The following is a 12,349-nucleotide window of genomic DNA, read 5'->3' on the forward strand; positions in this document are numbered from 1 at the left end:
GAACAAGAAGAATAGGAAGAAGGAAAGGGAGTAGAAGAGGAGGTAAAAGAGGAGAAGGAAGAATAAGATTAGAGGAGAAAGAAAAATAATAAGAAGAAAGGCAAGAACAAGGAGAAGGAAGGAGAAGAATAACAACATGAACTACAAGAATAGGAAGTGGAGGAGGAGAGAAAGGACTAAAAGAGGAGGTGGAAGAGGAAGAGGAAGATGAGAATGCAGAAGAATCAGAAGAGGAGGGATAAACAAGGATACAAAGGAAGGAAGGAAAAGAAGAATACGAGACCAAAGAAATATGAAATGCAGAGGAAAAAAAAACGGAGGAAATGAAAGTGGAAGAAGAACTAAAAGAAGATAGGAGAACAATGACAAGAAAGTGGAAGGAAGAAAAGAAGAGCATGAACAATAGTAATAGGAATAACGGTAAAAAGAAGAGGAAGCAAAAATTAAAAAGGAGGAGGAAGATGAAAAGGAAGAAGAAGAAGAAGAAGAAGAAGAAGTGGAGGGGAGAACTGGGATACGAGAAGAAGAAAAACAAGGAGAAGAAATACCACAAAAATCAAAGGAGGAGGAGGAGGAGGAGGAGGAGGAGGAGGAGGAGGAGGACGAGGAAGAAGAAGAAGAGTACTATCGGTAAACACATTAAGAGAAGACTCGCCACCGATAAGAAAAGATAAGAAGAAAATTGATGTAGGAAAAAAAAAGATCAAATGAACGCAAGAAATAATTCAGAGTCATTTCCTGTGTGTGTGTGCGTGTGCGTGTGTGTGTAAAACAGATAAAAAGAAAAGGAAAAGGGAGAGAAAGGAGAAAAGGAAGAGATTATCAGGTAAAAGAAGAGAAGGGAAGAGAGAAAAAAGCAAAGAAGAGAAAACGGAAACGAAGAAGGGATAGGAAGAAGAAAGGAAGACTGAGGAAGATAAAAAAAGGAGAGAAAGAGAAAAGGAAGAGATAAAAAAAAGTGGAAGGAAGAAGAAAAAGAAATGTGATAAAAAAAAGAAAATGAGAAAATAAAACAAGGAAGTGGAAGATGGAAAAAAATACAAGGAAAAAAAAAAGTAAAGGGAGAAACGGAAGGAAAATGAGAGAGAGAGAGAGAGAGAGAGAGAGAGAAAAGGAAAAATGAGCGGCTTTGTGACCTCCCCCGCGCCTGACCTGACCTGATACACTTGTTCCCACGCCTATTAACGAAGGTCCATTAACCACCTGATTGACGGGAGGGAGGGAGCGTGGACAGTGTAAGTAATTAAAGTGAGTTCATCAAGGTAAAAATAATACCTAACTCTCTCTCTCTCTCTCTCTCTCTCTCTCTCTCTCTCTCTCTCTCTCTCTCTCTCTCTCTCTCTGACCGAAAGAACAAAGGCATGACAAAAAAAAAAAGGAAAATCAGCAAAAAAGAAAAGAAAAGACAACAAAAATTAAAACAAGGAAAAAATAAAAAAATAAAAAATTGTTCACCAAAATTCTTCTCCGTTTTCTCTTCTTTTTCCTCATCCTACTCCTCCTATTCCTTCTTCTACTACTACTACTACTACTACTACAGGCAAGTGTCAGGTGCTCTCAGGTAAGACCCAACAGGTGAGACCCAACTTATGGCCCTCAAGATGAAGAATCCCATTGAGGTCTTCCCTGGAACCCGCTGAATGACTTGGGTACGCGGAGAAGAAGAAAGAGGAGGAGGAGGAGGAGGAGGAGGAGTGGAGTTTTTGCTGAGGGAAAAAATGTAAGAAAAAGAAAACGAGGTGGGATGACTGTAAGAGGATAATTAAGAAGCGGAGGAGGAGAACTGCAGACCGATAATAAAAGAAAATAAAAGAAAGAAAAAAGTGGAAGGATATCAGATGTAGTAATAATAGTGGTGGTAGTAATAATAGTGGTGGTAGTATAAGTAGTAGTAGTAGTGGAAGTAGTATTAGTATTAGTAGCAGCAGGAACAATGGTAGCAATAATTAAAAAAGAAACACTACAACTACTACTACTACTACTACTACTACCACTATTACTACTACTACTACTACTACTAATAATAATAATAATAACGGCAGGTGAGCTTCAGGTAAACAAATTAAATTAACATAAAATTACCTCGTTGACAAAAAATACGCGCAGAGAATTTTTATATATTTTTTTTTTTTCGCCGGTTGAACGCAAAGCAATTCCGAACGTTGAGTTTTAGCAGAAATAAAAATAAAAATACCATTACCGGGAGAGAGAGAGAGAGAGAGAGTCTTTATGCAGTGTGTGAGGCTCCTTCTTAATGATTCTCTGGTCAGGTGCATTTCCTCTGCCCTCCTTACCTGTCCCTCCCTCTCTCCCTCCCTCCCTCCCTCCCTCCCTTCCTTCCTGTCTTCATCCCTCATTTCTTTCCTTCCTCTTTCTGCTTCTCTTTTTTTCTTTCATCTGGCTTCATCATATCTTCTTTTCCTCTTTCTTTTTTTCCTCTACTGACATTCCTTCTTTTCCCTTCTTTTTTTCTTCCTTTTTTTTCTCCTGTTCCTCTTTTTAATTCTTTTTTTGTATTTGTTTCGTTTTTCTTTATCTTACTTTTGCTTTCTACCTCTATTTCCTTTTCTTTCTGCTTTATCTCCTTTTTTTTTCTTTCTTTCAATCTCCCTCTTATTATTTATATATATATATATATATATATATATATATATATATATATATATATATATATATATAGATACACACACGTCTCCTCAACTAAGTCACCTGTCCTCTTAACTCTTCCCTCTCTTTTCTCCCTCCTCCTCCTCCTCCTCCTCCTCCTCCTCCTCGTCTCCTCTTCACGCTTCGAGGGACGGAACGAATAGAGCTCAGGATCGATAGGAAGAGTTTGTGTGTTTGTGTGAGTTTTCTGTTTGCCGTGATCACCTCCCCTTGATTGTGTGTGTGTGTGTGTGTGTGTGGGGGGGGGGGGGGGGAATGCCGGTGTTTGTTTGTTTTGTTTTTGTTTGTTTGTTTGACTGGACTAGACTCGCTGCCTTTTTTCATCTCTTCTTGTTATTGTTGTTGTTGTTGTTGTTGTTTTGTTTACAATTAACGAAGACATGAAAAGGAATTATATAGGACAACAACAAAAACAACAACTCCTCTTCCTCCTTTTCTTCCCCTTCCTCTTCCTCTTATACATTTCCTTTTCCTCCTCCTATTCCTCCTCTTCTCCCTTTTCAATTTTCCTCTTCCTCTTCTTCCTACTCCTTCTCCCTCTCGTCCTCTCCCTCCTCCTTCTCCTCCTCTGCACAAGCACTCGCATCCTGTTAGCTCTGGTAAGGTCACGAGGGGTCAACGGGGACAGGCGGGGTCAAGCGAGGTCACACACATCCCAGGGAGCTTATGTGTGCGTTTGGCAGGGCAAAATGTGGAAGAAGAGATGACAATGTGGAGGTAGAGATGACAATGTGGAAGTAGATATGAAATGACAGGAAAGGAGAAGTGAGGATGAAGTAAAGGAGGAGGAGGAGGAGGAGGAGGAGGAGGCGGCGGCCAACATTCCAGGCATCACCAAGCGACGCACAATTTCATTATCTGGACGCCGCTCAGGTAACCATGTGGAGGCGAGGAGCACACGCACGCACGAACACACACACACACGCTAAGGTTGTTATATGTAGGTAAGACAGACAGACAGACAGACAGACAGACAGACAGACAGACAGACAGACAGACAGACAGAGACAGACAGAGACAGACAGAGACACACACACACACACACACACACACACACACACACACACACACACACACACACACACACACACACACACACACACACACACACACACACACACACACTTTCTATTTTAATAACCTTTCATAACGAGTAAAAATCTTTGGCTGATGATGTTGATGATGATAATGTACTTTTCTTTATTCAAGTCAGTTATATCAATTTTTAACTTACTTATATATCTATTTTTTTTTCCTTGTATTAGTAAACTTTATTAATCTCTCTCCTTTTGATATATTTTTTCTTATTTTATTAATTTCTTTAATAGTTTAGATAAGTTTGAATTTCCTTTGTTTATTTCATTTTTCATTCTAATCTTCTTTGATATTATCACTTTCATTTTTCCTTGTTTTCCCTTTTTTTCGGGTCCACTTTTTTTATCTCTTTCTCTCACCTGGCGAAGGAAACTCAGGTGAATCTTTCCCAGGTTACATCCGGGTCACGAAGAGGAGGAGGAGGAGCAGGTGGTGGAGGAGGAGGAAGAGGAGAAGAGTGATGATGGTGCAGGAGAGGAAGGTAATATGAAGAGGATTTATTAGGGAGAGGGAAAGAGAGGGAGAGAGGAGGGAGAGAAAGAGAAGGGAGGGAGGGAGGGAGGGAGAGGGATTAAATTAAGGATATAATGGATGAAGGGGAGAGGGATGAGGAGATAAAAGTGAGGAGAAAGATGCTGTAAAAGAAGACGAAAGAGGAAGAGGAGGAAGAGGAAGAGGAGGAGGAGGAGGAGGAGGAGGAAAAAGAAGATGGCGTGAAGGAAACTTAATCAGGGAGGGAATTTTTTCTAGTGTTTGTGACATTGGGTTTGTTACGAGTACTTATGGGGCTGACAGGCCGCTCTCTCTCTCTCTCTCTCTCTCTCTCTCTCTCTCTCTCTCTACCTACCTATCTATCTATCCATATATCTTTAATCAACCAATCTGTCTATCTATTTATCTTTGTCATAATACACTCTCTCTCTCTCTCTCTCTCTCTCTCTCTCTCTCTCTCTCTCTCTCTCTCTCTCTCTCTCTCTCTCTCTCTCTCTCTCTCTCTCTCTCTCTCTCTCTCTCTCTCTCTCTCTCTCTCTCAGGTCAAAGCCATGTGATAAAAATACGGAAATAATTGGAAAACCTTTTGATGTTTAGATCCTGGTATTTTGTGGCTTTTTTTTTTTTTTTTTTTTTTGCATTCCACTATTTCCCTATTCATTTTTTTTTCATTTTCTGTTCATATTCACTTTTTTGTCCCACCTTTCATTCACTCCTTTTTTTTCATTTCATTTCGTTTTCGTTTTCATTCCATATTTCGTTTTTCTTCATTCCTCTATATTTCGTTTTTTTTATATTCCTCTATTTTGTTTTCTTTTTCATTCTAATAATCCGTTTTCTACTTTTCATTACAATATTTCGTTTTCTTTCATTCCACTAATCCGTTTTCTTCTTTCATTCCACATTTCGTTTTCTTCTTCAATCCACTAACCCGTTTTCTTCTTCAATCCACTAACCCGTTTTCTTCTTTCATTCCACTTCTTCGTTTTCTTCTTCAATCCACTAATCCGTTTTCTTCTTTCATTCCACTTCTTCGTTTTCTTCTTCAATCCACTAATCCGTTTTCTTCTTTCATTCTACTTCGTTTTCTTCTTCAATCCACTAACCCGTTTTCTTCTTTCATTCCACATTTCGTTTTCTTCTTCATTCCACTAACCCGTTTTCTTTTCATTCCACTGTTTCGTTTTCTTTCATTGCCCTATTCCTCCATTTTCTCTCATTCTACTGCTCCATTTTTTCCCTTCTTCCTTTCTTTCTGTTATGATGTTATTCTCTTTCCATCCTCCTCCTCCTCCTCGTTTATCTCTCTTCCCCTCTTCGCAACCCTTTCCCTTTCCTCTCCTTTCCTCCGGCCAAAATCAGGTAACAATGCAGGTGTGTGTGTGTGTGTGTGTATGTGTGTGTGTGTGTGTGTGTGTGTGTGTGTGTGTGTGTGTGTCAGCAGAAATTTAATAATCCACTCGTTTTTTTCCTTACTTTCGCTCTTTCCTTTGATTCCATACTAATCTATTCCTTTTTCCTCCTCTTTCTCTTATTTCCTTCTCCTTTCTTTTTCTTCCTTCTTTTTTTCCTCTTTAGTCTATCTCTTTTGTTTTATCATCTTTCCTCCTTCTCCTTCTCCTCTTGTCCATGCCTTTCTTTCCGATTTCCTTCCTTCCCTTTTCCTTCCCATCTTTTCTTCGCTTTTCCATGTTTTTTATTCCTTTATCTTTATCTCTTTCCTCCCTCTTCACTCCCTTCGCTTCCCTTCACCTCTTTCCTTATCTCTCTACCTTTGTTATCTTTTCCTCCTCTACGCCACATACAATAACTTTCCTCCATTCCATATGTTTGTCTTCCTTCCTTCCTTCTTTCTTTTTCTTTTTTCCTTTCTTTCTCCCATCCTTCCTTTCTTTCTTTTTCTTTTTCTTTCTTTCACCCATCCTTTCTTCCTTCCTTTCTTTTTCTTTCTTCTTTCTTCCTTTCTTCCTTCCTCCTTTCTTCCTTTCTTTCTCTTTCATTTTTCTTTCTTTCTTCCATCCTTTCTTCCTTCCTTCTTTCCTTCCTTCCTTCCCCTCCTCCTCCTCCTTGACCCGTGTCGTTGCTATGACAACCTCTCACCTGCTGACCATGACTACGCCGTCCACCTGTTCTCGTCCTCCTCCTCCTCCTCCTCCTCCTCCTCCTCCTCCTCCTCCTCCTCCTCAACATCCCTTTTAATTTTTCTTTGTTCGGGCTACTCTTACTGTTTTTCCTCCTCCTCCTCCTCCTATTTCATGCACGAAACCGAAAATAAGGTGAAGAAAAGACGTTGGGGGGAGAGAGAGAGAGAGAGAGAGAGAGAGAGAGAGAGAGAGAGAGAGAGAGTACACAGGTCACGACTATTTGAAGAGTCACCTCACGTCACGCAGGAGGAGGAGGAGGAGGAGCACATGTGAGATTAAGAAATTATATATATAAAAAAAATCAACCAATAACTGAGTACCGCCACCTCCTCCTCCTCCTCCTCCTTCTCTTCCTCCTCCTCCTCTTCAGTAGCTTGCAATGCAGCTTAAAACATTCCAGGATGAAATATAAATGCCAGGAGGAAAGATAGACGAGTGGGGAAGGAGATAATGATCGGGAAGAAGGAGGAGGAGGAGGAAGAGGAGGAGGAGGAGGAGGGGAAGGAGGAGGAGAAGGGAGGAAGAATGCAGAGGTGGAGATAGTACGGAGCGTGTAAGATGTAAAAGGGAGATAAGAGGAGGAGGAGGAGAAGGAGAAGGAGGAGGAGGAGGAGAAAAGGAAGACTAAGGAGGGTATTAAGAAACAAGTGGAGTTAATAAAGCGAATAGAAGAGAATAAGGATTAATAAAAGAGAAGATGAAAGAGATAAGGGAGGAAGAAAAGAAATGGAAGAAGAAGAAAGAAAAATAAGAGGAAAAATGAAATAAATAAATGTTTTCAGGAGCAATTTAAAAGCAATATCAGATGCCGTAAAGGAGGAGAGAAGGTAAAATATACGGCAGGTGTGGTGTGCTTGCCGCCCGCCGTGAGCAGGTCAACTTTCGTGGCCTCGTGACCCGAAGGAGGAGGAAACATGGAAACATGAAAACATGGACTAGCAGGCTGCAGAAAGCCTGTTGGCTCATTACAAGGCTGCCTGCTTTCAGTGATTTAATCAATCCGTCAGCCACGGGAGTGGCTTGCGGGAAGGATTAATGCACTTGTGTACCTACTCCTGGATACGGTCAGTTCATTCCCGATGCAGCAAAGTGCCGATCAATGCGTTTCTTGAAGGAGTTGATTGTCTCTGCGCTAACTACTTCTGCAGGAAGGCTGTTCCAGTGGCGAACAACTCTATTCGAGACTTTTATGGAGAGACTGATTGATCTATTTTTGTATTTAGTTTTATTGATAGACGGAGTGATGGAGCATATTAGAAAAGGCCTTTATCACGCGGTGACTGATGATGATGATGTAACGAAGACGAACAGCGTTAGAAAGGACCTCACCGTTGTCATTTTCATCTGCTAATCACTTTACCTGGGGAGCATTAAGAGGTCACACACACACACACACACACACACACACACACACACACACACACACACACGGAGGAGGAGGAGGAAGACTGAGACAAAGACAAAAAAAAAGGTAATGAGGTACGTTCGGAGAGATATTAAAAGTTGTGTTGGAGAAGAAGGAAAGGGAGGTGATGGAGGAAGAGGAAGGAGAAAATGGATCAGAAGCAAACATTTGTGAAAGGAGGAGAAAGGGAAGACAGGAAGAAAGAAAGAAGGCAAGAAGAAAAGAAAGAAGAAAAAGGAAACAGGTTGAAGACTGAACAACAGATAGGAGGAGATGGAAGAGAAGGAGGAGGAGGAGGAGGAGGAGGAGGAGGGGAGAGAGGCAAACAGAGGTGTGGCCGTGGGTGTGGCAACGTAACAAACACATCACAAAAGAAGAAGAAGAAGAAAAAGAAGAAGAAATAGAAAAAGAAGAAAAAGAAAAAGAAGGAAAAGACAAAGAAGAAGAAGAAGAACGCAACACAAACACCAAGATGGAACTTTTAACAACGCAACACGACGCTTTATATAGACGTGTGTGTGTGTGTGTGTGTGTGTGTGTGTGTGTGTGTGTGTGTGTTTTCAGTCAACAAATCGCACCCTAAGCAAAAAAAATCCACAAAAAAAAACTCTACAAAAAACTCTCAAAACTCAAAATTAAATAAAAAAACAAGAGATGAAGAAAAGTTTGAGAATTTAAACTCCGAGGCTTCACGGCGGCTTCGAAAATTAGCTCCGGAGCCTCGAGTGAACCCTTGTTGTTGTTATTGTTGTTGTTGTTGCCGTTGTTGTTGTTGGTGGTGGTGGTAGTGATGGTCTTGGTGATGATTTCCAGACTCGCTATCATCATAATCATCATCATTTTCATTATACTTTTTTACTTCCATCTACATCATTACATCACTATTATACAGCTTCATCACCATCACCACTATCACCATTACCACAATCATCACCACTATCACTTCCTTCGCCACCCTCATCACTATCATAAAACAAATACAGATCCTTCAAACACCATCTCTTTCATCACCACCATCACCATCACCACCACCACCACCACCACCACCACCACCACCAGCCGTTCCTGAAGTTAATAAGAGTCACCCATTGAAAGAGGAAACCCTGGATCTGTTTTCTTTCATCTCTCTCTCTCTCTCTCTCTCTCTCTCTCTCTCTCTCTCTCTCAGCTACCTTTCCAATTCCACTTTTTCTTTCTTTTTCTCTCCTTTCTTTAATTTCCCAAACTCAAAACACTTCAGTCTCTGTTGTTCACGAGGGAAAATAAAAAAAAAAGAAAATGGGAAAGAAAATGAAAGGGAAGAAAAAATGACGCAGTTTTCTTCACAAAAAAAATATATGAAAAACTTTGAATGAAAAACTTGAGACCACCGTATTGTCGCTCTCTCTCTCTCTCTCTCTCTCTCTCTCTCTCTCTCTCTCTCTCTCTCTCTCTCTCTCTCTCTCTCTCTCTCTCTCTCTCTCTCTCCTTTGTTTTTTTCTTTTTTCTTACTTTTCTCCAGTTTCTTTCTTCCTCTTTGTCTTTGCATTGTTTTCTCTCTCTCTCTCTCTCTCTCTCTCTCTCTCTCTCTCTCTCTCTCTCTCTCTCTCTCTCTCTCTCTCTCTCACTCTATCTCTTCTCTCTCCAGTTTCTTTCTTCCTCTTGTCTTTTTCTTCTCTCTCTCTCTCTCTCTCTCTCTCTCTCTCTCTCTCTCTCTCTCTCTCTCTCTCTCTCTCTCTCTCTCTTCTCTCTCCCATTCTTCTCTCCCTCCCTCATTTCCTCTTCGTTTCTTCCTCCATTCTTCCTCCACCATTCAGTGTTTAATTAAAAATCTCTATTCTCTTCCTTCCCTTCCCCTATCTTCTTTTCTTCTTTTTTCCTCTCTCTAATATTTATCTTGCTTGTTGAAATATTTATCCTCGTTCCTTTCTCTCTTTTTATCTTAAGTTTTCTCGTCTTTTCTTCTCTTCTTCCTTTCGTTAACTCATTTTTCTGTATCTCATTTTAATAATTACCGAACATTCTATATATCACGTCCGTTCTTCCTCCCCCTCCTCCTCCTCCTCCTCCTCTTCGTCCCGCCTCCTCCCCCTCCTCCTCCCTTTACATGTTCAATCAGCCTTCCTCATTTCCCCCATTGTCGCCACTTTCTCCTTTCCTTCTTCCCTTCACTCATAAAAAAAAAAGATGGAAGAGGGAGGAGGAGGGAGAGGAGGAGGGAAAGCCATACACCTGTGACCCCAAAATCTTCCTCACCTTACCACCTGAACACCTGGAGAAATAGGAGTAAGAGAAAGAGGAGGAGGAGGAGGAAGAAGAGCCAAAGGAAAATGAGGATGAGGAAAAGGAGGAGAAGGAAGACTGTGTAACTTTGATTTATTATGTGATTATATTTTGCTTTGTTGAAGAGAGGAGGAGGAGGAGGAGGAGGAGGAGGAGGGAGCGATATCAAAGAGCGTGAGTGGGAAAGTGTTGAGGCTGATAGCACGAGAGAGAGAGAGAGAGAGAGAGAGAGCAAACAACATGGGTGCATTGTGGTGTCAGAATGGTGGGGAGAGAAGACCGTGGGAAGGCAAACTCTCTCCTCTCTCTCTCTCTCTGTCAACACAGAAATATTATTCACGGCATCGTTTGAAGTCCATTGCGCTGGAAGATCTGATTAATTAGTCGCTCCAGGCAGGTGAAGAAATAATAATAATAATAATAATAATAATAATAATAATATTAATAATAACAATAATAATAATAACAATAACAATAATGTTGACAGACTACAAGAAAAGCAAGAAACAATAGAAAAAGTAGATGAAATGTGATAAAAATGAGAGAGAGAGAGAGAGAGAGAGAGAGAGAGAGAGAGAGAGAGAGAGAGAGAGAGAGAGAACTCTGCCAATCCATTCCACGACAGTGAGAAGAGAGAGAGAGAGAGAGAGAGAGAGAGAGAGAGAGTACTTATTATTCACTATCATAATCTCCCTCCTCTCTCTCTCTCTCTCTCTCTCTCTCTCTCTCTCTCATTCGTCTCCTTCGTCTCCTTATCCTTACCCGTTTTCTTTTTATCTCCTTCTTCCTCCCTCTCCATTACCTACCTTTTTCCCTTTCTCTCCCCTTCCTTCCTTCCTTGATCCGTCCTTCCCTTTCGTTCCCTCGTGTCCTTTTCTTTCTTCTTTCATCCTCTGTTGTTCCTCCTCCCTTTCTTTGATCTGTCCTCCCCTTCCCTCCCTTTGCCTTTTTCTTCTTTTCTCTCGTCATCTTTAATATTTCACTTCCTTTTTTTTTAACTTCAACCACATTCACTTTTCTTTTTTTCCTTCCTATTTCCTGATTTATTTCCCTTCTGTGTCATTTCTATTATCATTTCTTCTTTCCTTCCTTCTTTCTTTGATTCTATTCCTACGCACACTTTTTCTTCCTTCTTTCTTTCCTTCTTATTCCTTGCTCCTTTCTATTCTCTCACTTATCTCTCCTCTACTTTCTTCTCTAATGGGCCTCCTCCTCCTCCTCCTCTTTCTCTTATTTTTCCTTCTTCCCTTCTTCCTCAATTTCTTTCCTCTATTCTTCCTGTGTTCTTCATCCTCTTAAGATCCATCTCTCCATCTTCACACTCCCCTCCTCCTCCTCCTCCTCCTCCTCGGCATTGCTTCTGGCCCGTGACGGAAATTGGTAAAATATCCTGCAGTTGAGTGAATTAGAGGCGCCGAGGAGGAGGAGGAGGAGGAGGAGGTCGGCCAGACGCGGCAAATACGATTATAAACACACTTAGCAATCGCGTAATAGAGCAAAGCGATACTGCATGAGTGTTCGTTTGCTTGTTTGTGTGTGTGTGTGTGTGTGTGTGTGTGTGTGTGTGTGTGTGTGTGAGGGAAAGGCTTGTACGGGGATTTAAACACGCACAAACACGAGAGAGAGAGAGAGAGAGAGAGAGAGAGAGAGAGAGAGAGAGAGAGAGAGAGAGAGAGAGAGAGAGAGAGAGAGACATAATTCTACACCATAAATCCTTCTTAAGATAACGGCGTCCACTCTCGGCTGTGCATCATGGCGTTATTTCCATTATTTACCTCTCACTAATCTTTTAATGGTTGCTTTATACCGCTTGCCCTCAACCCCCATCCATCTCTCTCTCTCTCTCTCTCTCTCTCTCTCTCTCTCTCTCTCTCTCAAAGTAGGGCGAATCAGAGGTAGAGAAAGGACTTAAAGAGGAGGAGGAACAAGAGGAAGAAGTGATACAGAGACACGAAGGAAAGGAGGAAGAAGAAGAAGAAGAGGAGGAGGAGGAGGAAGTGATACAGAGACACGAAGGAAAGAAGGAGGAAGAAGAGGAGGAGGAGGAAGAGGAGGAAATTATACAGAGACACGAAGGAAAGAAGGAGGAAGAAGAGGAGGAGGAGGAAGAGGAAGAAGAAGGGGAGGAGTCTGGTCAATGAGGAAGGGATGAAGAACCGGAGACGTACTAAGGAACATGAATGAGAAATGAGAAACATGAGGAAGAGAGGGTGAAGTAGAAACTGGAGGAGGAGGAGGAAGTGGAATAAAAAAGGGACGAGCTGGAGAAGTAAGAGAAGAAGGA

This window comes from Eriocheir sinensis, chromosome 33, assembly GCF_024679095.1.
Source record: "Eriocheir sinensis breed Jianghai 21 chromosome 33, ASM2467909v1, whole genome shotgun sequence".
Lineage (NCBI taxonomy): Eukaryota > Metazoa > Arthropoda > Malacostraca > Decapoda > Varunidae > Eriocheir > Eriocheir sinensis.